This window comes from Liolophura sinensis, chromosome 9 (genome assembly GCF_032854445.1).
Source record: "Liolophura sinensis isolate JHLJ2023 chromosome 9, CUHK_Ljap_v2, whole genome shotgun sequence".
Lineage (NCBI taxonomy): Eukaryota > Metazoa > Mollusca > Polyplacophora > Chitonida > Chitonidae > Liolophura > Liolophura sinensis.
The window spans coordinates 36,349,695-36,376,621 of NC_088303.1; positions in this window are offsets into that span (position 1 = coordinate 36,349,695).

The window sequence follows — 26,927 nt, forward strand, 5'->3', positions numbered from 1 at the left end:
TGTCTTGTAGATTTTATGACTAATGTGGATCAAATATTGTTAATTAAAAAATCTTTTAGCCTGGATTTGAATAAAGACGTGACATCGATTACTTTGAGGTTTGGAGGAAGCCTATTCCATTCCCTTGGGGCTGATGATCTGATGAAATGTGTTGGTAGATTCGAAATTAGAAAAGGCGCATGGAGATTGAAAGAATAGGATCTGTTTGGGTAATTGTGAACGTCAGATTGTCTTTTGAACAGCTGTGTAAATTTGTGAGGAAGAGAGGGTGATTGGTGAGTGAATTTATGCGCGAGTAGCAAATATGAGTGTCTGTGTATTTGTGCAAATGGGAGGATTTTGATGTTCTTAAATATTGGAGCCGCATGATCTAGTCTTTGCGAGAAAAGTGATGAGGCGGATAATGCGTTTCTGAAGAATTACTAAGGGATGGAGATGATTCATGTATGTGTTACCCCATAAAACATTTGTACATTTTTTGTTGACATTTGCTCGAATGTGTTTGATGATGCCAATGTTTCTGGATACTTTCTTATTAATAAAAATGTGAGATGTCCAAGACAACCTTGATTTAAAATAAACTCCCAAGAAGTTGTGTTCTTGCAGGCTGACTATATCCACGCCATGCAAATATAACGGTGGCGGAAGTGCCTTATTTTTGGATACATTTATATGCATGCATTTTGATTTGCTAATATTAAGGGACAAGCTGTTAGCTGTCAGCCAATCGAATAATTTATGCAACGCTATAGACATAGTTGTCACAGCCTCGGTGCTTGTAGGCGCATAAGTGCAGACACTGGTATCATCAGCAAATTATGTAAAATCCAAAATATTTGATGATGCTGTGGTGTCATTAATGTACAACAAAAATAATATAGGCCCGAGAATGGAGCCCTGGGGAACACCACAATCTACCTTACGGTCTTTTGACATATTTCCTTCAAGGTGAACTGATTGGGATCGCCCAGATAGATGGCTCTCGAACCACTGAGCGCTGTGAGCTCGAAACTCATAGTATTCGAGTTTTTGTAGAAGGATTTTATTGTTGACAGTGTCAAAAGCTTTTGACAGGTCAAGGAAAGACACGACAGAATGTTGTTGGGCGTCTTTAGCAGCTACGAGGTAGTTGTATAGAGTTTACGTGGGTAGTAGAGTGCCCAGTTCTAAAACCATATTGGTTGGGCGAAATGATGTCAATGGTTGTCAGAAGATCACTCATCATGTTTACAACTATTTTTTCCATTATTTTGCTGAGACTAGGTAATACCGGACAGGACGGTAGTTTGTAATGTCATTGGCGTCACCACATTTAAAGATGGGGGTAATTTTTACAGATTTCAACGAAGACAGCATGCATTCCGACATAACGGACAAGTTAACTATATGTGCAAGGGGAGTTGAAATATCTTTTGAAACAAGTTTGAGATCAGACATGCACATCTCATCTAAGCCTGGAGCTGATGACTTTAGACTGTGTATATTGGTTTCAACAAGGCCAGGAGAGACAGGAGAAAATTGAAAGTCTTCTTCTACAGGCTCACCTAGAAAATCTGAAAAATGTTTAGGGCTTGGGGGTGGAAGCAATAGTCGAAAAAAAAAAGTCATTAAATCTATTGGAAATGACACTTTTATCTGAAACAGATAACCCCTCAATATTAAAACATTTAGGCATGTTCTTGCGTTTACCACGTCCCATTAGGTCATTCAGTACCTTTGATATCTTTCAAGTTCCTTTGATATTGTGATTTTGGTCGATTAGTTTTTTTTTCTCGAAGTAATGCTTTCGCGAAAATGGATCAAGTTGTTCAGTTTATTCCTGTATTTCTACGGTATATCAGTAGATTTCAAATACTTGTGATAAAGTTTGTTCTCGAATACACACTGTAAAATACCTCGTGTGACCCAAGATTTGCGAGTATGTTTCGATATGCTGTCTATGGTCACGACAGGAAGGCATGTGTCGTAAGCTATTGATAATTTCCCAGTAAAACAGGACAGAATATTATTAACACTATCCGATGATAGAACGTCATGCCAGTCTATATTTTGGATATGTTCTTTAAACGGATTGACTTGTTCTCGATTCTTTTTTCGAAAAGAGTAAGATGGTGTTTCTTTCGAAAAAGCATTAGTTGAAAAGACATAGAATATAGGGAAGCGGTCAGATATATCTGTTAAAAATATACCGTAGGAATTGCGTCAAGCATGCAAGTTTGTGACGATGTTATCTTTAAGGGTAGCAGAGCGAGAACATACTCGAGTAGGTTTTGTAATGGCAGAGAAAAGGTAAGGACACTTCATTAGTTCAAAAAATCTTTTGATGGTAAATGGATATTACACTTGAATAAGTCTATATTGAAGTCACCCAAGATGATACATGTTTTGTTTGCGGGTATTTTACGAAGGGCTGTGCTCAGTTTTTTCATTAAAAAGGCACACGTTTTTGCCTGAGGGCGATAAATAATTCCAACATCATAGACATTTGACAAAACAGCGATCTCCACAAATAAAGACTCATATCCACAATCTTCATCGAAAAAAGAAAGATCATCGCGTATCATGCAAGACGCAAAAGAGCGTTTAACATGCAAGTGTAGACTGGCATGGAACATAAGCATTCGGTTTAAGGGCTAAGCCAACTTTCCGAAATTTCAAGGACTGAAAAGTTAAGATTGAGAGTATGGATAAAGCATGTAATTTCGTCAAAACTTTTTGCAAAGCTACGGATATTTAAATGAAAAGCTGAAAACTGATTTTGACTGTCAGAATCGAGGGTTTCTAGGTGTTGGGTGGAACTTTTACGGCTATAGTAGTTGGACAGGTGAGAGTCTAAATTACCCCAATTGGCAATTTCATGTTCGTTGTCATCAATATGTGTTTTTAATGTATCATAGTCATTCAGTTCAATTGGATTGAAGCAAATCTGGTCAATAATATCAAGATCATATGGTGGGATGGTGAACGAGGCAATTCATGATGTTGTAGGTGTTACGTATGATGTTATATAGTTACATAATATTGGTAAAAAGAAATATTAATATATATTTAATACCTGGTGTATCTATCCCCCTCACAGTACAGCCCCTCTGACCTGTTACATCTCACCTGGTGTAACTATCTCCAAACACACAGCACAGTCACTCTAACATGTAATTTTGTGTTGTAATTATCTCCCCATACAGTATAATCACTATAATGGGTGCTATCTGACCTGGTGTAACTATCTCCCCACACACTTAACAGTCACTCCATCTGCTATATCTCTTACCTGGTGTAACTATCTCTCCCCACAGAGTGTAATCACAGTCCCCTGTGACCTCAGCAGCGTACCAGTGATTGCCCGGCACAGCCACGTGGTAACTACATCCGGTTTCCTCCAGAGCATTCCCTAGAACTTCCGTCCTGCATGCGTTATCCACTATAATGTGGATCTAGACGGAGAGATATTCCAGTTATGAATTGTTGTAAAATGACACAGAAGTTTAGATCTCGTATTCATAGAAAATTCATCGATGACGTTCATTGTAAAACTATACACGTTAATTAAATACCTCTCAACCATAACCACAGCTGTAAGTTGTTTACAAATTAATGGAATCATAGGCCGAAGGACCTGGAAAACTGGGCCAATAAAAACAATAGTTCTTCTATATCACACGTTGTGCAACTTTGATGGGACAATGGTTCAATATATATCGCGCCAACAAACTTGTCACAAACTATAACGTATATAACTCCAATGATCTTGTGAAACTTGACCGAGCTCTCTGAAAATACAGTGGGTTCTTCACATTGTCTGTCAAACCCGTTTGCTGACATAGGGGATTTCCAATGCAAGCAGTCAGTAAATGCATTCCCAGCCTTGGAACCAAAACATCAATCCTTCAACATTAGTACAACGTATGGACATATAACCCAGCTATTAAATCCGAATCTAGCACGTAAACGGTAAACGCGACTAAATTCCTTTGAAATGTTTGGTAGCTTTTTCTTCGAAATCTGGCTGGACTGAAATGGGGATTTGCTGGTAGTGTTTTGCACTGTTTTGAGATGCAACACTATATACTGGGCAACATGTTATAACGTACCTGTAGCTTACCACCTGCATGCCACGTATGTATGTTGTCTCCGCGGAGTTTGTGCCAGGTTAAGATTTGTCCCCTTGACATAGTGTAATATATAGCTGAGCTTGTAGAGCGATTTTTACCCTCTCTGGAGAGAAAATAAATGATAACGTCCATACTAATCACGATGTTTACTTGTCGTTCTCTGGAGACATCAAATCAATACGTCCATTTTAATTACAATGCACATAAAGTTAATTTAATAGCAACTAAACGCAACGGACCATGACCTTTTCCTTATCTGAATATACAAATACGATTTATGTCTGGATAACCAGTGCTACATGATAGCATTGTGATATTTAGCAGATCTCAGAACAATCTTGGATCCTGAGGACACATTGAAGAACGCCTTTATGACATGTAAGACATGTTTACTATCGCCTTAAACAAGTAAAAGCTGACAGACTTACAACGTGATGGAGAGCCCTTCACGAGGACGAGTCCTCCAAGTTTCCCGGAAAAACCCGCCCTCGAAATGCTTCTGAAGCCCCAAGTTTTGCACAACATCCATTTTTTTGGAACAATCTGTCCCAAGGAAGATAGCATCTAAATCAAAATAAAAAAACATACTTAGGCGTAATAATTACCCTTGACGAAATATTTATGATTCTTCATAGTTTTGTAGACAATCTGTACAATTATAAAAGCTATGTCATGAGCCTTCAGGCACGTGTAAATTTCAAAAGTCTTGAAAATCTTGAAACTAACAAATAACATTCATACTTTATTGATCTTACCTGTGCACATGGTTTGAGACATTATTTACACACAAAAGTATATGTCAGTCCTTGGCTGGAGAAAGTCGGTCTGGTTGAACTGGGAGTATTAACACAATGATCCCACGCGTTCATTTGTGAATATTTTAGTCTACGCAGGTATTCTCGGGTCAGTGCACACGGACCAGTCAACGACTGCTTATACAACCTTTAGACGGCTATAGATGGAATTGACGGATGGACACAACCAGGCCTTTAAAGTAAGACTAGCCTATCACAAGCGAGACAGAACACCACACCCAGGTCCACTGAACGATCGCTGCACTCGTCTTGATCTTACACCGGAACGAGGTTTTGAATGTCAAAATGACCCCTGATCCATTATACTGATACCGGGTCAAAAAATCCTGCTTCCCTGTTCTAACCTCTCAGTGGTGAACGAAAAGCCAGGCTACAACAAGTACCATTTTTAAGGTCTCCTGACTTCGATGTGGACAATCTAACCATTAGGCCAACAAAGCGGTCAATTAGACTTTATGCAGTTCAGTTATGACAGTGTTCAGATTCATGCGTTTGTTTGCCATAGGGTGGTTTGAGTCCAGATGAGACATGTATACCAAAAAAGGTAATATTGGAGCTTAGGTTCTGATTTACTAAGCACAGGCTAATCTCGATTTCGGATGCCACAAGGCTTTTCGCGTGCAATGGTCTGCGCGCAAATGCTAATCTAGCTATAAACCGACTTAACTTAAGCCGATAATGCTGGCCGCTGTCGTATAAGTGAAATATTCTTGAGTACGGCGTAAAACACCAATAAAATAAATAAATAAATAAATAAATACTATATGGTGAATTTTTCCAACAGAAGTTTTCAATGTACATTTCGCAGCTGAATTCTCAGTCCCGGCAGTAAAATGCACTGGACACAATCTTTGCATAACTGTATACACAATGCTACCAATATGTTCAGACAGCAACTGTTTAAGGTAAAGTGATATAAATGTATGTACATTATGTAAACTGTGATAAGTCACGAACTTAATGTGTGTCCTTATTATAATTGTGTGGTTAACATATCTTGAGTTTTTGCATTAAATTATGTTCCATATTCCAAACATGGTCGAGAGTCGCATGCTGTTTGTGACAGGATTCTTGGTGTTAAACCTGAGCTTCATCATGCAGTTTTGTAATTCTTGGTGTTGAGCCTTAACTTCATTATGTAATTTTGTAATTCTTGGTGTTGAGCGTTAATTTCATCATGTAATTTTGTAATTCCTGGTGCTGAACCTTGAACTTCATCATGTGATTTGTAATTCTTGGTGTTGAACCTCAGCTTCATCACATAGTTTTATAATTCTTGGTGTTGAATATCAACTTCATCATGTAATTTTGTAATTCGTGGTGTTGATCCTTAACTTCATCACGTAATTTTGTAATTCTTGGTGTTGAGCCTTGACTTCATCATGTAATTTTGTAATTCTTGGTGTTGAGTCTTGACTTCATCATGTAACTTTGTAATTCTTGGTGTTGACCCTGAACTTTATCATGTAATTTGTAATTCTTGGTGTTGAGCCTTAACTTCATCACCTAATTTTGTAATTCCTGGTGCTGAACCTTGAACTTCATCATGTAATTTGTAATTTTTGATTTTGAACCTTAACTTCATCATGTAATTTGTAATTCTTGATTTTGAACCTTAACTTTATCATGTAATTTTGTAATTCCTTGTGCTGAGCCTCGAACTTCATCATGTAATTTTGTGACTACTGGTGTTGAACCTCAACTTTATCATGTAATTTTGTAACTCTTGGTGTTGGACCTCAACTTCATCATGCAGTTTTGTAATTCTTGGTGTTGAGCCTTAACTTCATCATGTAATTTTGTAATTCTTGGTGTTGACCCTGAACTTCATCACGTAATTTTATAATTCTTGCTGTTGAACCTGAACTTCATCATGTAATTCATCATGACGTTGGTAAGGGTGCGTTGGTCGATCTATAGCCCCATTTACAGCGACTAACATTTTACAAAAACCTCTGACCTCCTTACTCATGTACAACAAAGATTGGCGATTGGCGGAAAGTTTTGATGTGACTTTTCTACGCTCCAAAGAATGGCTGCATGGTAACAGACGGTTTACGTCAATATGATTGCGTTCACTTGTAATGTTTACACTTCCAAGTGGATGTATAAATATCGAGTGCATTATGGATTAGGCATCTAGTGGTGTGTAGACAACAGGGAACTTCTTACTTCTATTCCTTCGTTTAATAACCTCATAACAGAGGTGCTGGAAAACTGACATTTTGACTGTCGCCTTAGACAAGTAAAAGCTGATTAGATTTACAACGTGATGGAGAGCTCTTTACGAGGACTAGACCTCCAAGTTTCCCGGGGAAAAACCAGCCCTCAAAATGCTCCTGAAGCCTCAGAGGTTGCACAATATCCATTTTTGGAACAATCTGTCTCAGGAAAGGTAGCAACTAAATCAAAATGAAACAATATGTACACGTAATAAATTACCCTTGACGAAATATTTATGATTCTTTATAGTTTTGTAGGCACTCTGTACAATTATAATAGCTATGTCATGAGCCTTCAGGCACGTGTAAATTGCAAAAGTCTTGAAAATCTTGAAACTAACAAATATAACCGTCATACTTTATTGATCTTACCTGTGCAGATAGTTTGAGACATTATACACACCAAAGTATATGTCGATCCTTAGCTGGAGAAAGTCGGTCTGGTTGAACTGGGTGTATCCATTCAATGATCCCAGGCGTTTACTTGTGAACACTTAGTCTGCGTAGGTATGACATCAATGTCCTCGGATCAGTCATCGACAGTTTATGCAACCTATAGACGGCTATAAACTGATGGACGTCCAGGCCTCTAAATTAAGACTAGCCTCTCACAAAGCCAGACAGAAACACAGCACCCAAGTCTACTGAACGATTTATTTACTTAATTATTTAACTGGTGTTTTACTCCGTACCCAAGAATATTTCACTTATATATGACGGCGGCCAGCATTATGGTGGGAGAAAATCGGGCAGAGCCCGGGGAAAACCCATGACCATTCGCAGGCTGCTGTCAGACCTTCCAACGTACGGCCTCCACTGAACGATCGCTGCACTCGTGTTGATCTCACACGGGAGCGAGGTTTTGAATGTCAGTGTAATTTGCACCTTGTTGCAACCCCGAAGAAATTAGGAGTGAAAATTTTGTTCACGAGCACAGACCTCGTGCAACACTTTGGCATTCGAAACCTCTTTCTCGCGAGCGATCAATATGAGCGCAGGGATTCAGATATGCCCACCAACCCCCCAGGCAAAACACCCAGGAACACGATGCTGAACAGTGGAGGCTTCAGTCAAAGTGAAATCGGGGTGCATTTGATGTCATGCGATGTCCCGCCGCCAAAGATGAATTTTCTGTGAAATGATAGAGACCGCAAGTCTATCTGAAAAATCTGCATACCTGGCTAAATTTCGTCTTACATGAATTTCAAGCCGTTGTCAAAAGTTACTAATGAAGGACGAGTAAAACCAGTACTGCCCATGATAGATTACAAGGAACTAGTAAAACCAGTGGTGCTATTTATAACTAGCACCGGTAAAGCCAATGCTGGCAGTAAAAGGTTACAGGGAACTGGTAAAGCAAGCACTCCCGTTGATAGGTTACGGAGCCCTAGCAAAGCCAATACTGCTAATGATCGGTTACAGCGAACTAGTAAGGCCAATATTGCAAATGATAGGTTCAGGGAACTAGTAAAGCCAGTACTGCCATAATAGATTATAGGGAACTAGAAAAGCCAATACTGCAGATGATAGATTACAGGGAACTAGTAAAGTCTATACCGCCGATTATAGGTTACAGCGAACTAGTAAAGCCAGTACTGTCGATTGTAGGTTACAGGGAGCTAGTCAAGCCAGTACTGCCATTAATAGATTATAGGCAACTAGAAAAGCCAATACTGCAGACGATAGATTACAGGGAACTAGTAAAGTCTATACCGCCGATTATAGGTTACAGGGAACTGGTAAAGACAGTACTGTCGATTGTAGGTTACAGGGAACTAGTCAAGCCAGCACTGCCATTAATAGATTATAGGCAACTAGAAAAGCCAATACTGCAGATGATAGATTACAGCGAACTAGTAAAGCCAATATTGCCAATGATAGGTTACAGGGAACTAGTAAAGCCAGTACTGCAGATGATAGATTACAGGGAACTAGTAAAGTCTATACCGCCGATTATAGGTTACAGGGAACTGGTAAAGCCAGTACTGCCGATTATAGGTTACAGGGAACTGGTAGCGTAGGTTGTATATCAGCTTCACAACAAATGGACTACCACAGAGACGATCACTTGTATCGGCTGGAGTGAAAAGGTCTGACATATCTCGTGGTCAAATCCAGGACAAAAGGATCTATGGTTGAGTTACTTCCCCTTTGCCAGCATGCTTTCCTGCACTTGTGTATAGATCAGCAAAGTTGTATTCATAGTTAACAGTAACTGCCAGGAGATCTACTCTTCAGGTAATGTAGTTTTGATTTTTATTTTAGTTTGTATAAGACCGATGTATTATGTACACACTTTCAATCAGTAAACAGAATATGTTTTGTTATGCGCCGTAACAGTACAGCCTACTGTGAAACCCTCCTCTCAGTGCCAACCATTTCTTCCTTTGTTGAGACAGGTAGTTTAGTCAGTGTATAATCCATCAACTGAAAATCTCGTGCGGTAAAAGACTAAAGAAAAAGTATACACACACCAACTTCAATCAGTGCCTGTTGAACTAAGGAACCTGTCTCCGATATTCTATTATTTCATAGTGATATCACCTTGCTTTGCCTTTTACACTAGTCGCGTTAGAGCCTAAATTTCTTTAATTTTGACATTGCTCGTAGAAATAGGCTTATTCTGTTTCCTGGCAGAATGTCGCACTCTCACAACCAGGTCGTGTGGCATTTTCACCATTTTTCACCAAAATTCAGCAAATACATACAATTTTGAAATCATATAGAAGTAAATCAAGTAAATGAGTGGGCTGAGTGGAATGCGTTGTGTTATGGTCACACTTACATGACACGAATATATCCCTATTATTGCTTTTATGACTCAAGCAAGCCTCCTATATGATATTACAAAATGATAATTAGCACACATTGCAGGTGTTGTTATTTCAGGTTAGCAGGCACAAACAGGGTCCAGTGAAAACTGAAGATCTGCCTGGAAAACTTATAACTAAGGACATCGATGTAGACCAGCTGAAATGCAAACGCTGTGTTAAGACGGTGTATAATTACAAAGTCATGAAACACCTTACATGTATACTGGCATCTGGATGAAAGTCATATTTGTTGTCAAAATTCTTAAAAATACTGTCCATACTTGTTAAAATAAACATAAAAATTAAGATCTCGGTTCATAAAAACAACCAAAGATTATCACGTTGACCAGACCAGACTTTCGGACTAGCTACGAATCACATCAAATTTACCGCGAATATCAGCTAATGAAAAAAATGGAGAAACCCACAACCTATAGAATATTACCTGTAATTATCTATTAGATAGAGAGAATGCATATTCAGAGAGATGAAGTGCACTTCTATGTGATGTTTGACAATGGGTAATCACTTTTTCAACGACGATTACGACTGAATCTAAACAGTGGCTCAAGGTTTTACTCTGGATGTTGTCGTTAGATTAAGTCTAATAAATTACTATTATCCTGCCACTGCATTGCTAAAACCTACTTCTACTTATAAAGACATGCGGTTAAAATGTTTCTTCCCGATGTTCCTTATCGGGAATTTAAGAGTCGGACACGTATGAGAAATTTATAAACTGATAATAATCGGAAAATGCTGAGCCTATTCGAATGTTGTAGTTGAGATGTCTGGAGCATTGCTTAATCCCGTGGTTGAGGAAGGATTATTCAATGCTTTACGTGAACTGTTGACGCAAATATTCAAACGAAAGGGCAACTTCTTTCGTATGGCCGGAATTTTCCAGGTCAAAATAATCGGGTCTATTATGGAATTCATTAGCAATAGTATTAATAATAACTGAAGTACCATACGGGAGTTGCCACTAGGGGGTACACTTGTAAAAACTTCCACGTACACCGCATACACCGACACTGGGGCTGAGAGTAGTACAGTAGTGAAATGGACGAGAAAGTAGACAATGGTCAAGGAAATGGATTTTCGGCAAACCTTGTCGTGTCTCTCTGCCTTTTTGACTAGCGTTTTACATTTTAAATGAACAAAAATAAATGTATAGAAGGTGAATGTTATGATGGTGATGATTAGCAAATAAACTGGGCGAATCTTGCTAGTATATAAAAAATAACCCGGTATAAGGGTTGTACACAAATCAACCGGTGCATTTTTCATGCGAAGTGGTAAGATAATAGCTGGGAGCAAAAAGCTAAGGCAAATAAACAACTGAGTAAATATGATAATACACTTGAGAGGCTTGCGGTAACCCTTGGTTTTGTAAACTAGTGGAAAACAGACGGCGTAGACGCGATCGCATGCAAGAGAAAACGTACACAAGCCTTGAGCTACAAGTGCACACGGAGGAATCAGAAATGTTATTAAATCCAAGCACACAAATGTCAGAGGATCATTCAAACCATAAGCCATACAAATCCAGATTATCATTGGTGGAATCTTCGAGGAGAGAGGAAATGTTACATTGGCAATCAGACTGCTCACTAAGAGAAACTTTGCTGGTAATGCTACAGATGACACTTTGAACATTGCCGTCAGTACAAAACCGTTAACCAAGCCGGCCAAGGACAGAATAACAAAGGAAAAAGCCTCGACTGGTATGGCGGTCATGCTGATCTGGAATGCTGCGACTACAAACGAAATGGCCCGTGTTCGTTCCGGATTCTCATCAGTGTCCACGCCCGAAGAGTTCAGATGGATCGTAACGCTACTATAGTTTGATCCGGAAGCATTCAGCTTAGAGCAATCCATGTCTTCTTGCATGATTTTCTGAAAGAGACAAGAAATGAATGCATAATTTGACAATATTGATATGGTATAGATCGGCTGGGGCCATGTTAAGGTTTTTTTTACAATTAGCTAGTTCCCTCGAACCCCACCCACCGCCAGTGCCTATCGAATACGCCTTGAAGCAGTATTATTTTAGTTTTAGACATACACATACTTACAATGCTCCTCAAGATTAATACGAATACAGATAGACTTTCCCGCGTAAACAGTCGGTTTAATTAATTTATTTATTTGATTGGTGTTTTACGCCGTACTCAAGAATATTTCACTTATACGACGGCGGCCAGCATTATGGTGGGTGGAAACCGGGTACAGAATGGGGGAAACCCACGACCATCCGCAGGTTGCTGAAAGACCTTCCCACTTACGGCCGGAGAGGAAGCCAGCATGAGCTGGACTTGAACTCACTGCGACCGCATTGGTGAGAGACTCCTGGGTCATTACGCTGCGCTAGCGCGCTAACCAACTGAGCCACGGAGGCTCCCAGCCGGTTTAAGGCTGTTTCCAGGAAATGTCGAAAGGAAGCTACAGAATTACTTTAAAAATGGAGTTCGGCAAAGAGCGAATAAAATATTTTAAATACGTTACTGTATCGAAAAAAATGAAAATTATAACAAATATTATTTCGTTGGTTTTTAATATTTTTCGCCCATTGAATTTTCGTCCAAGATAATATCTTGAAGTTGGGAACTATTTCTTAGATTTTGCACTTATACGTTAATCCAAAACTAGGCAATTTGCCTTATTTGTAAATATTTGATTGAGAACACTTTTTATTTTTTAGTTGAGGCTCAATACCTAGGTGACAAGGGTACCGTAGAGTCGCATTCTTCCCTATAACCGAAATCAACTAAAGCCTTCTTGCCAACTGAACCAGTGAGGGGTCTTTTACTGAGTAGAGGCTGTGCTTATAATGGCACTCTCTAAAAAGAACGTGTTAAATTTAACAGAAAATCTGTTGTCTGTGTGATGCTAGAATGTATTCTTTTATTGCAACAGATTATCTGCCAGTAGTAGATCAGGTCAGTTTCGCCGATTGCGGGTTATTCTTATAGGTGGCGGAGGCGACGTGAGTAAATGGGGCGTTCTGATTAGTGGAGGGGGTCGTGCACGTCATGGTGACGTCATAGGACGCGGTTTGACGTCAAGGTGTTCTAGAAAGTGTGTGACGTTCTGGAAGCGTCTGTGTTGTAGTAGTGTTGTAGCATGCGGGCCAGGAGCACCGATCGGCCTGGGGAGTACAAGTCATTCACCCGAGGTCGCGGACCTCTCATGTACAGCTCTCGAGTTCAGCACACCTCCCCAACCTTCCGTTTAGTTATACCTCCAGGATGGCCGGCCTCCTGTCCAGACCCCGGTAGCTTTGCATGTCGGTGCACTCCCGGTAGGCCCGGTCGAAATCCTTCTCTAATTCTTCCGCTCTTTTCCGTATGATGTATGGATAGAACGGTTCGGCGTCAAAACGCCTGTTCCCTGTGTACATACCCACCCCATGTTTACCTCGCAGTTGTATAATGCCATCCACACCTCGCTTGTTGTATAATGCCATCCATTCTGTGTTGTGATGATGCGATGACTGTAGCGCAGAGTGAGTTGTGAACGACTGATGCGGTCCTTTTGTATCAGTCAGATGGGTTCTACTTTTTTTTTTTTTTTTTTTTAAAAAGTACCAACGCAAACCAATTTCAACGCAGCACGCCAGCAATTTGATTGGCTGGGTGAATATGGGTATTTAACATAGAGTGTATATGCACATCGCTGTGCATATGTAGATATGTTCGGTGTAGCCTGGCTATAAGACGCCTCGATATAGCGCGCGCAATCGGAAATAACGCGACCCAAATCTTGTCTCCCAAAAATCTGTGGCGCACTTTCACGTGAGAACAGCTAAGACTGTAACGATTACAGATTGTTCACCAAGAAATATACGTAAATAACGTGACATCATTCGCTACATTTCCTACTCTTGCAGTGTGACCCATGTGTTATTTGATATTTTAGGCTTGAGTATAGGCAAAAAGAAATGCATTTTCTGTGAATAATGGAAGAGGTTATGACTGGCTACATTTTCTGTGCAAGCGAGTTTGATTCCAAACGCACGTGTGAAGTTGTTGTTGCAGCATTACTTCCGCGTGGGCGTGGCTTCTGGTCTGTGGGAAATTCAAAATAATGACACAAATGGCAATTTAGTGAAAGAAATGGTAGATAATAACGACCTTGTTATCCTAATTGACTGAAGTTGTACACAGCTTAGTGTTGCTGCCGGCAATGGATTTGACACTGAGCAGCTCTAAGATTAGTGCAAGATTTGTGAGGAATGTTAATCAGGAAGCCCCATCTGGACACAGACCCCCATTACAACTTCCGTTTTTCGGTAGGGTTGTAGTTCTGTGAATTTTAGGATGTAAAGTCTTTTTTTGCTCCCAGGCGTCCATTTTTGGTGCATAGGTGCATGCTTGGTATTAAAATGCTGGAGACTGTCTAAACTTTGAGGAGGTATGAGCTTTATTGATGAAAGTTTGAAATTCTGGGTGAGAGGACACAAGGTGTGAGGTAGTGATGAGGCTGCGAGTGACGTCCCCTTGGCGTTGCTCGGCACGCCGCCCAGCTGCCGGCATGGAAAGGTCCAGATTTTGACGGTCAACCTATGTCAAGATTTTTATGGCTTCTTTCTCACAGGCTTTGCCAGGTATGCACCAAAGCTTATTAGCCACGGAATGTTTGGGACTGAGCTACAGCGCTAGACGTTAAAATTGTCGCTTATGAAAAATTAATGGGGGTCCGAGGCCTGTGCTAGTGACCATTTTCCAGTACATGCTCAGTTTGCCAGGTTTCCAAGGGTTAGCTCCCTTATTGGTCTACAGAGATGGAAATTGCACCAAGCTGACTGGTCCACATTTTCTCTGGAGTGCTCCAGTCAACTTGATACAAACATCGTGATGTTTTCTATAATAATGTTGTAGATGCGGTTAACACAGCAGCTGTGAAGTCCATACCTTGATCATCTGGTAAAGCTCGTGAATTTGTGGTCGGAATAGTGACGATGAGGCTTGTAAGAATAGGGAACGAGCAAAGAATAAAGCAAGCAAGCCTCGTCTTTTCATAGACATTCAAGAGAGCAAAAAGAAAAAGGCAAGAACTCAAAAAGTAACTAAAACTGCCCAAAACGCATACTGACGTAACTACTGCTTCTCTATTAACATTACGACCTCACTGAAGAATGTTTGAAGGAATATAATCGTCATGTTCGACATTCGTATACATTTGGATCTAGCTTTTCGGGGCTCGGAATCCACCTCCTCTGTCACTTCGCTTAAAACTGTTGAGGACGTTTACACCGATAATATTGAAAATGCAATTGTTTTAGCTGATCGATTTTTCGTATGTTAGAAGCAGTGAAAATTATGATCACAATTTTATACCCACAAGGCTGCGGTAGAGGCCTCCTCTAAGTTTGATGATCTCGCAATAAATGTTGATTTCTCATTGCTAGAGCTGAAACAAGCTGTTCGTGAAACAAAAAATAGCATTCGTGGAGAGTATAGTGTCTGCAATATTAAGTTTCGCCACTTACCAGATTCATTTCTGCAGAGTTTACTTCTACTTTTCAACCGTATTTGGTCGTCTGTGTCAATACCTCAAGCCTGGGGAAAGGCTTCAGTAATCCCTGTTCTTAAGCCAGTTAAACCTGCATCAGACCCCACATCATGTCGCCCAATATCTCTCACCAGTACTATACGAAAATTTTAATAGAAAGGATTGTGAACTGATGCCCAAAGTGGGTTGAGGCGTAAGTGATCACGTTGCTTTCTTGGAAACTGATGTTAAAACTGCTCTCAGTAACAAGGGCTATCTACTAGATGTACAAGGATGCCTTCCTAGATGTGGAAAAGGTGTATGATACGGTGTGGAGGAGAGGGTGTTGATAAAGTTGATGCAACTATGCAAAATATGCTTGCATGGATGAGAAACTATTTGTCTAACAGGTTCATTAAGGTAAAGGTAGGTAACTCTGTCTCAATAAAGTCTCTAAAGTTTCGAGGATGGGACACTTCAAGGTAATGTTATTTTTCTTACATTATTTAATACTATGATTAATAATTTGCCATCCGCAATTAACCCTATAGTAAAAGAGCGCTTTTTTGCAGATGATATGGCCATTTTGTATTGTTACCGTAATTTAAAATAACCCACTGTTACATTCAACAGGCACTGTAAGTTACAAAACGGTGGGGTTTCGCTTCTCACTTACTAAATCAGAAGTCATGATTAAAAAAAAAACAAAAAAAAAAACGGGTGGTACCGGAGTCTAATTTAAGTTGAATAAGATTCTGTTAAAGGTTTCGTCGGTAACCAAGTACCTTGGAATCTCATTTGATCCGCTCCTAACGTGGAGTAAACACGTCGATAGAAAGTCTGCTTTTATCTAGACTAGGGTACAGTTGTGACGTATACGATTCAGCAACCAATTCTTCACTAAAAAAATCAGGTTCAGTACCATGATCTAAAAATTTCCACAGGTGCATTGAAGGGAACGTCAGCCAGAGCTTTACAGAGTAGTGAACTTCCACTAGCTATTAGAATGAAGTGGAGAACTCGCAAGTTCGTTGTTACATAGCCGGCTGCTAGATCGAATCTAAGCCCTTACCTGCCTAAGGTGTCATACTCTGACTTTTTTTTATGAAAAACGTATATCTTTGCCTTTCAGTCTTCGCTGGTGGCAAGTTTGGATGAGGTTGGGGCTGATATGTCTCTTCTGGTGAAGTAAGCATCCCAACCCCTTGGGAGCTTATACTCGGGTGTGTCCTGATGTTAGAGATAAAGTTAAAAAAAACCTGCCCAGCCAAACGTTATTAACATGTGCTTTACTGAGTTTGTTTGTTCTACCTAAAGTGGGCATCTGAAGATCTTTATGGATGCATCCCGCTGTTAGGATTCTTGAAAGTGTTTTTTACCATTCCTTTACCATTCCTGAATTGAGATACTCCAGACACTTTAGGCTGTCTGATAATCTATCTAATCTATTTTCGACTCCTTAGAGTAGTAATTATTTCTGATGGACTTTTGTGTGTCAAAGGGCGTTACCAGTTCTATATAGAGTTCTCTTACTGATATCAAATTTGTTTTTAAAACGAGCTGAATTGTGCTTTGCCTGGGTTCCGGCTCATGTTGGAGTTCCAGGAAATGAAGACGCTAACCTATTGGTTGAAGATGCATTGTTACTCCCTGATGTGTCTGTTCCGGACAATTTGCAGATTGAGAACATTGTCAACTGTACTAAAACTTACTGTGTTTCTTTATGGCGGGAGAGCTGGGATGCAACAAGCGATGGTCGATTTTATTGCAACCGTTGCAACCGTCTGTGTGTAATACTTCTATTCAACTAAAAAGTCGTAAAGCTGAAATGCTCCTTTGTAGGATTCTTTTGGGAATATGTCCATTACATGCACGTCTACAAGGTAAATTTACACGCCACAGAAGCATGTGACCATTGTCAAGTGGAAGAATCTTTGGACCATTTTGATTTAGATGATATAAATCCAGGCAGTTTCGTTTTAAGGCACAAAAGCGGGTAACCTCACTTGGGGGTTAAGCACCTTACAATGCAGGGTTTGCTTGTTCCAGAGAAGAACGGGGCCAGAAGATTTTAATTTTTTCCTCCTTCTTGTAATTTTAGTTATAGAACAACCTGAAATATACAGATTTCTTTGACGCCAATATAATTTGGTGTAAATCAGTCCGATCGAGGGAATTGCGACCGATAATACTCCAAACAGCAACCAACCATCATGAGCATTGGTTACGAGTCAGGGCAAATATGTGTTAAAACTGAAATATCATCCGAACAGCTATAATTGTCATAAAAGTTTTGTTTCCGGAGGAGGTAGACTTTGCTACCTTTGCTGATGTTTGCAACTTTCCGCTTTCCTTTCTAGAAAGCCAGACTAAAGAAATTAGAATGTTTGTATGTCCTGCTAAAGTTAAATGATTGAGTATATGTTTGGCAACTTACCTGTAGCATCAACTGTAGAGTGGTTGAAAAATGTTCCGCTATGGTCGCCGGTCAGTGGCCCCTTCATGTCCATATGACAATGATATAGTGGCTTTTATATGTGCCTTATCCCTCAGAATCTTCTATAGAGATGACATGTAATTTTGACGCCTTTGATGCTAAATTATCGATAATCCGAAATGGATATTTAACAAAGCACAAGGAGATCAAAAAGGTATCAAACGAAGGTAATTAAGATTTGGATACGATTGCATGTCAGCTAAACAAGTCTTGCCGAGGCGCCGCACAGTCTCGATAATTACGGATCGAAAAGTGGTGCTGAAGAAATAGCATCCAGATCTTTTGACTGATAAACAACTAGATCTTTTTACTGATAAAAACACCCAACCCTGGGATTCAACTCGTTATCTTAGATTTATTGATGTTGACCTTCGGCTGTATGTGAATAATATAGTGAAAAAATAAATATTGTCAACAGGGTTTACTTTTCTTGCCCATGCATGCTCATTAACAAAAATGCCAAGAATTAAGATCAAACATTTTATAACGGAATGATGGTAGTAATCCGTTAAATATAGTAAGTTGCCAAAAAAAAGAAATATCCTATTTATCGATCAAGGATAGCTTTATTATTTTTGGTCTATTGTCAGAACACACCTATGCACTCTATCACATCATTTAGGCCTAGATATCGTTTAGATACCGATCGAAAGAAAACCTTGAGATTTGGACACTCTTATACAGTAGCTAGCCGGCTTTTGCGTACACCCGTAAACGGTTATGTCCAACTGTCTGCAATCACATAATTTGTAATTATCTAAAGTTACATTACTTAATTGCAGTTATCTCAAGCCAATTTATTGCTAATGATCTCAAGTCACACTACGTCTAGTTACACGTAATGACAGTTTGGCTTTAAACATCATTCAGCCATTCATGCATTTGTTGTTGCTCTTACTAGAAGAAACACTGTGTTTACAAATATCACAAGCAGCATTGCGTGTAGTAGTTTTCTGGGGTTACATTAAACTGGTTACAATTATAACTAATGTTCTCTTACACGCTTCATATTTTCACAATAGCCTAAGGAATAGTTAGCCAGATTTCACAGAATTCTGCATTTCTTTTGTTTTGTTTTACAAGTCACTTGAAACACGTGCTTATGTCAAGGGATCGAGCTCATGAAAGATTTTCCGTTTCTATATTTTAGTCAAATACGGACAAAGTCGAAATTCCTGTTTCAGAAGAGAGGTAGACTTGAAAAAATTAATATAGTGGGTGTGATTGGTTCCAATGGTACCAGCATTAAAGAATTTCTGACCATTAATAGGTAATCGTCGCATACATCACGCTCCACAGCCCATAACCAGTTACTGCACATTGACTACTCGATCCCATTGTCCGTAGCCATTATGAAGCTCTGAGATTAGAATCTAACATACGTGCGCTACAGAAGAATTACAATGAAAGATATCAGCTCTAAATTTCGAAGGCAGACAACAGATTTATGTACAGACCTGTCTCAAATTAAAAGGCTAGCCGAGACCAGTAGTGTCTAAATCCACCGTCGGTCTTAAGATCGTCTCGAGGCACCAAACTCTATCCCTCTATCTATCACACAGCAAGGGTTTGATGTGGAGAACAGGCAGAATTCGTCAACAACACGGGCTAAAAATGATAAAGACAGCAAAGAAAATATATAATTTTACCTAAAGTGAGACGGCTTTTGTACACCGTCACGTTTTTCTGTCCTTTCGGAACTTCATCTATGGAATTCTTTCCTGTCCTTCGCTCTCTGTCTCATTTCTTTCTGTAAAGTGCTGGTAATCTATTTAACCTCTTTATAGTTTCCATTTTTTACATTAGCGTATTATTTCCTTCCTCTCTCTGTTTATGTTTCTCAGTCCTTTTTTTTATTTTTCTCCTCCTAATTTATTTTTCATTCAAGGTTTCAAGAGCTGCAACTTTTCCATACAATCCCGTATTCCTCAGCGTTGCCTTTCTCCTGATACTCATTTTCATAGGCCATTTTCTTTAAACTGGCTACAAGAGTTTCGTTGTGTATGTATATATAATGTTAAGTTTGCCTGATGCGTTTAGAAAATATTTTGTTGGTTTTGGTGAGATAACTAAATGAGGATAAAGTCATTGTATGGTTAGTTAAACGTTGATGATTGAGAAATATCTCACATTTTCATTATAATAATTAAACCTATTTTCTGGACATTCTGGATTAAAAACAAATAAATTTATGAATTTAATTCTGGTGCAATAAATTTGACTGTGTATCGTAATAATGTTTCCAACCTAGATATTAATAACATGGAAAAGAATAATATCAGGAAAATCGATGAACTTTTGCGGAAAGAGATTAGCTTTACCGAACTAACCTGGTGAAATTACAAATGAAATAAACTCTGTCAAAAAAGAAACGCAACCCCCGTATTTTAGAGATTTTAATATTTAGTTTTAGGACGGCACAACTTTTTTCTTATTGAAGACAGAAGTCAGAAATTTGGCAGAATAATAATCAAGATGGTCATGTTAAAAACTGTATTTTCAAAAGTCATCTCACAGACACCAGTTGCTCACCAGGGGGCGTCTTCCTCAGTATCTCGTATGACCACCACGAGCTGCAATCACTGCACGGCATCTCCTTGGACAAGAACGGATAAGACGCCGGATTCTCTCCTGGGGAATGGCCCTCCACTCCTCCTGCAACGCAACGGCGAGCTGTTGAAGCGTCTGTGGCGGTGGCTGACGTTGACGCACGTGTCGATCCAGAGTATCCCAGGTGTTCAATAGGGTTGAGGTCTGGTGATTTAGAGGGCCACGGCAAGACATTGACGTTGGAATCCTGCAGAAAGTTCATTGTTGCACGTGCAGTATGAGGCCTGGTGTTGTCCTGTTGAAAAAGCTGTGTCTGTCGGTCAATAATCGGGAGAAGGTGAGGCTGTAACACGTGGTTGATGTAACGTTGGGCTGTCAGGTTCCCTGGAACGATCACCAAGTCTAATTTCTGGTTGTACGAGATGGCTCCCCAAACCGTAACACTGCCTCCGCCAAATCTGTCCACCTGCCGGACGCAGATGGGCGCAAAGCGTTCATGACGTCTTCTATACACACGCTGTCTTCCGTCGTGACGTGTCAATTGAAAACAGGATTCATCAGAAAACCAGATGCGCCTCCAGTTTTGTAAAGTCCATATCCTTACGTTGTTGCACACTATAACTGCCATTGACATGATTTGCATGTGAATGGTTCTGTGTGCGACGTCAACAGGGTCAGTCCAAGCGTTGTGACGTCATAAGCAATAAAATACACTTAGGAGAGAAAAGGCAGTTGTTTGGATGGTAATCTTCATTAAAAACGTGTATAATTTCATTACATTTGGCTAAAATTTAGTTTGGAAGCAATAACTTTATTCCAACGAATTTTTGATATCCGAGGACAGGGGTTGCGTTTCTTTTTTGACAGAGTTTATTAGTTTATTAATTTATTTGACTGATATTTTACGCCATACTCAAGAATATTTCCTATATACCTTCCCGGGATAAATCCATTTTTGTCTTCGTGAGTATAAACAGATATAGTTCTATTTGAATTGCAATTTGTTTTAACGCCAGAATTATTCATTGGTGGAGAAAATCGGTGTACCCGGCCTAAACCAACGCGATCTTCCTGAAGTTACTGACGAACTTTCTCACATGTACACCATATTGGTTAAAGACAACTGATCTGCGCAAAGGAACACCTGAGCGTCGAATATACAAATTCATTATTCAAGGCGGGATTGAACCAGAACTTCGCATGCCCTATAGTGACTAGAACACACCCACCTTGAACAACTCGGCCACAATCAATAAATCCACAAATATGAGACGAGATAAGTTTATATTTTACATTAAACTCTGATACTGCATGGTTTGCAGTTCTTTTCAGATGATGTGGTGTGTCGGGTTTCCTTGCTGGAATGATGCTTGTAATTCTCCATCTTGGAGGCTGGAAGTAGCAATACAAATTAAAAAAATTGCCTGACTTGCTCCATGTTAATGTGTAAAACTCATTAAATATGTGATGGGACACAGACTGGATAGGTCCAGCCAAGGCCTGGACTTTTATCGTTTTTCTTGAGGAATATCTTAGTTGTTCCTAGTTTAGATATTCTCTATCTGACAGACCACTTTTGTAGATTGATATTGTGCAGAAATTCCGAAGTATCCCTTCGCAATCTTTGTTTTTAAAGATAGGTCATAGTAGAAAGTTTTTTGGTCATTTAATATATTCTTTGTTTTGAAGGGATGGTTGCCTGTTTTTTTTTCAAGGTAATTTTTGTAAATGTTTATTTGTGTAATTCCGTTTCTCCAATATTTTGTTGGTTTTTTTCCTTCCTCCATCCGTGATGGGTTTTGTACGTGCCATGATCACCTTATTTTCTTTCTCTTCTACATCTCCTAACTGTCTTTTTGCTAAACTCTGTATGTATAATTCTTCATTGTTACAATTTTGAAAATCTAAAAGTATCTCACATTCTAACTGATTTATTCGTACTTCTTCTCATTATTCCGTATTATCCTTTCCTCTTCACGCTTTCTAGGGGCCTCCGTGACTTAGTGAGTTAGCGCGCTAGCGCAGCGTAATGACCCAGGAGTCTCTCACCAATGCGGTCGCTGTGAGTTCAAGTCCAGTTCATGCTGGCTTCCTCTCCAGCCGTACGTGGGAAGATCTGCCAGCAGCCTGCGGATGGTCGTGGGTTTCCCCCAGGCTGTGCCCGGTTTCCACCCACCATAATGCTGGCCGCCGTCGTATAAGTGAAATATTCTTGAGTACTGCGTAAAACACCAATCAAATAAATAAATAAACAATCACGCTTTTTAGAAAAGTATGTCATTGTTTCGTCCCTCATAACAGTACTTCAAATGATAATGTGGCTTCCTCTCCGGCTGTACGTGGGAAGGTCTTCCAGCAACCTGCGGATGGTCGTTGGTTTCCCCCGGGCTCTGCCCGGTTTCCTCCCACCATAATGCTGGCCGCCATCGTATAAGTGAAATATTCTTGAGTACGGCGTAAAACACCAATCAAGTAAATAAATAAATAAATCAAATAATAATGAATCGTCTATACACAACTTCATCTCTGGTATATACGTTTTAACTTATCGCTGTTGTAGGAAATTTGTTATCTTATCAACAGTATCGACATAACGTTCTATAACCTGGAGGGTTTCGTGGGTTTCCCCAGGGCTCTGCCAGGTTTCCTCCCGCCATAATGCTGGCCGCCGTCATATAAGTGAAATATTCTTGAGTACGGCGTAAAACACCAATTAAATAAATAAATAAATTCTATAGCCTGGAATTTAACTGCCTTGAACATATAATATTTATTCTGTTATTATACTTACTAAATAAAAAAAGCCTAACCAGTTTCTTGGTGTCCTTCGCCATCACCGTGTGTTTTCTTTGATAGATATCCAAGGGTTATATTTTTATTAAGTTAAGTCATAACTTATTATAAAACGACGATTTCAGTAATGAACGGGTGTAAATAAGGTGGTGATATTGACAAAACGTCGATCTTCATACCAGAGGCAGACAACCACCGGTCTTCATACAATAATAGGTAAAGTAGTTCAAGTTTGACGTTACAAGTTACATCTTGTAACTTCTAGCTAAAGGTCTAGATTGTTTCCCGCCCAACGGCGGTCAAGTGTTTTCAGTGAAGAAGCCGGAGTGGGTGGAGGAGAGAAAACGCCTCTTACTACGAACCCGACAAACCGTCGGTCATGAAACAGCAGAGGGACAAGCCAGAAATGGATCTGAGTTGGTGACTTTCTGGGATGTGGATGTTATGGATGCTGTACCGATAATGCCTGCTGTCCACTGCATTTAGATGTTTCATGTTCTCAGCTAGAGTTTATTATCTGTTATATTCAATGGACATTTTAAACATATACGGTATAAGGACATTGTATAAGAACAATTATCTATGTGACTGTCGCCGATTTTGACTGATTTTTTAGTTTAGTATAGCTAGTTTTGAAATGTTCTCATTTTGGAAGCTGGGAGTCTCGAGGGGATTAACACGCCAGTGCGGCGCAATTACCCAGGAGTCTCTCACCACTGCGGCCGCTGTGAGTTGAAGTTCATAGCATGCTGGCTTCTTCTCCTGCCCTGTGTGGGAAGGTCTGTGATCAACTTGCGGATGATCGTGGGTTTCCCCCAGCCTCCGTCAAGTTTCCTCCCAGGATAATGCTGGCCACCGTCGTATAAGTGAAATATTCTTGAGTACGGCATAAAGCACCAATCAAATAAATAAATCCAGTTTTGGAAGTTGCCATTCCCATGCATGTGGGAAAACACCTGTTTCTACGTTCTGACATGATATATCACCGCACTTTACTTGGAATATTGTCAGTGTCAGCCTAAAGATTCATTTTTCCTACTCACATTCATTTTACCAAGTATTTACCTACTCACTTACACACATATACTCACCACCATAACTTATTTATTTATTTCGGGACCGGTAGATCCAGGATCAATCCTTGGTCGAGTCACACCTAAGACTTTAAAAGAGGAAGTTGTAACTTCCTTGCTTGGCGTTCAGCATGAAGGGGATAGTGCAACGACTGGTTGACCCGTATCAGTATAATGGCTCGGGCGAGGCGGCTTACTTGCCTTCGGTAAGTCGTCTCAGTGATGCAGCACTAAATAAAAGAGCGGTGGAAATCCGTCCTGCAACAAGGAGGCACATTACACGTGCATGCACCCTAATGATTCCTTCGTCGTCATATGACTGAAAAATTGTTGAGTACGACGTTAAACCCCAAGCACTCACTCACCCACTCACTATTTATTTATTTATTTAATTGGTATCTTATGCTGTATTCAAGAAAATTTCACTTAGCCATAATTTAGGACTGTCGAGCTGCTAATCGGGTAATTCGCCTAATCTTGTAATAGCACCTAATAATGGTAAAATGCTGCGCCTAATCGTGTAACAGCGCTTAATCATGGTCAAACGCTGCGCCCAATAGTCTAACATTGCTTAATCATGGCAAAACGCTGCGTTTAATCGTGTAACGGCGCGTATTCATGTTAAAATGCGGCGCTTAATCATGTAACATCGCCTACTTATGGTAACATTCTGCGCGTAATCGTGTACCAATGGGAAAGGTGTGCGCTTATTTGTGAAAATATATCAGTAGCTCTCTACTTTCTTGTAAAATGGTGGAGATAATGACTATGGTGTTCCAGTGTACATGGACTACTGCACTGTGACCGGTGGTTACTATACACATATAGAAAAGGGACATGTTCCTTACATATAGACATGGCTAAATGTTCCTTATATATAGACATGGGGAAATGTTCCTTATATATAAGCGTGAAGAAATTTGACAGACGGTTACTACAGACATGGGGAAACGTGACAGACAGAGTTCTATTTTACCATTCACTTTACCATAATTAGGAGATGTTTCACGATAAGGGGCCTCATTTTAATACGATAGTTTTTGTTTATTTGTTTATTTGATTGGTGTTTTAGTACTCAAATCAAAAAAAAAAAAATAATAATAAAACAGGATGGAGGGCGGAGACCGGAGACTTAGTTTTTAGTTTGATTTCATTTTCTCGCTAATTTCATCGTAAACTGTTGCAAATGATGCCCCGTTTAATGTATCTTTGTGCCCCGAATCCAAATTTGAAGGTATTGTTTACTATAAGTTTCAAATTTTTACACGAAGGAAAACCCAATAAAACATGGTAGAAATATGGACTTTCGAAATCTCAGACAGAAGACGGTCAAGAAAATCGAATCTTCTTTGCAAATGACTTTAGGGACATGAGATCAGTACCATTTGGTATGCCTATGAACGGAGACATGAAGTGACTCCATCAGACCTGCAGCTGCATGCCTGAACCAGGCACTGTTGTCCCCGACATCTATATTTATTATCATTATTGTTATTTATATTTGTACTTACCCGTCTCGTGTAAGAAAAAATGTCCCCCATATCTATGGTTATCTGGTCCATTCATATATGTCTCTAACGAAAGCAATATAGCAAGCATTCATCACATTTCTGTATCTGCTTGCAGTAAGAACCAGCTAGTTACATTTCTCAATGTATGTAACAAGCACGAAACACGTTTCTCATGTGTGTAACAAGCACGAATCACGTTTCCCATGTGTGTAACAAGTCACGAAGACTTTCCCCGTTCAATTAGCTGTTCAGTTACATCTTAGCCACGTCACGCTGTCTTAGTTGCCATTTTAGATGTTGTTCACAATCTCAGATGGCTGTATGTGGGATACCAGAACAGTTGTTGATAAATCCCGTAAGTCTCATGTCCATACAAAAGAAGGTGGCAACAATTTAGCAGATTCTTAAATCCCTATATTTTACAAAGGTATCTAACAAAAGTAGCTAACTCTGTAATGAAAATATAAGCTTAATCTGACCTCTTTGCGCTACGGTGAATCCAGGATTTTGAAGTCCTGCCTAAAAACTTACTAAATAGTACTGACTATTTTTACCGTAAGTTTCTATTAGTTTATTCAATTGACATACTTTAGAGAGACTTATAAACAAGTACAAAAGACTTTTGTTGCAACAACTTTATTGCATATAGTCAAAATACGCCCTATACACTGAAAAAAAAAAACGAAAAACAAAAATCTTTATCATTTAAACGTATCTTCGCAACAGATAATAAACACGCTGAACAAGTTAATGCCTTTCAGTCAAATGCGGACAGGTACCTACACTATTTAGAGCGTCAAAATGATTTCAAAGTATCAAAGGGCTATAATTTGATCCCTTTTATACACTTTAGGCAGTTCATAGACTATTTTGCAAGGAACACACTATAATAACGGCTTACTTGTACCATGTTCAAGGTGTGTTTATTTTTCAAATACACGCGTTTGTTTCATAAATATATTGATTTATTTTATAAATACATGCAGTATTTTATAAATACTCACATTTATTATATAAATGCAATGATTTATGTAGTAAATTGTTT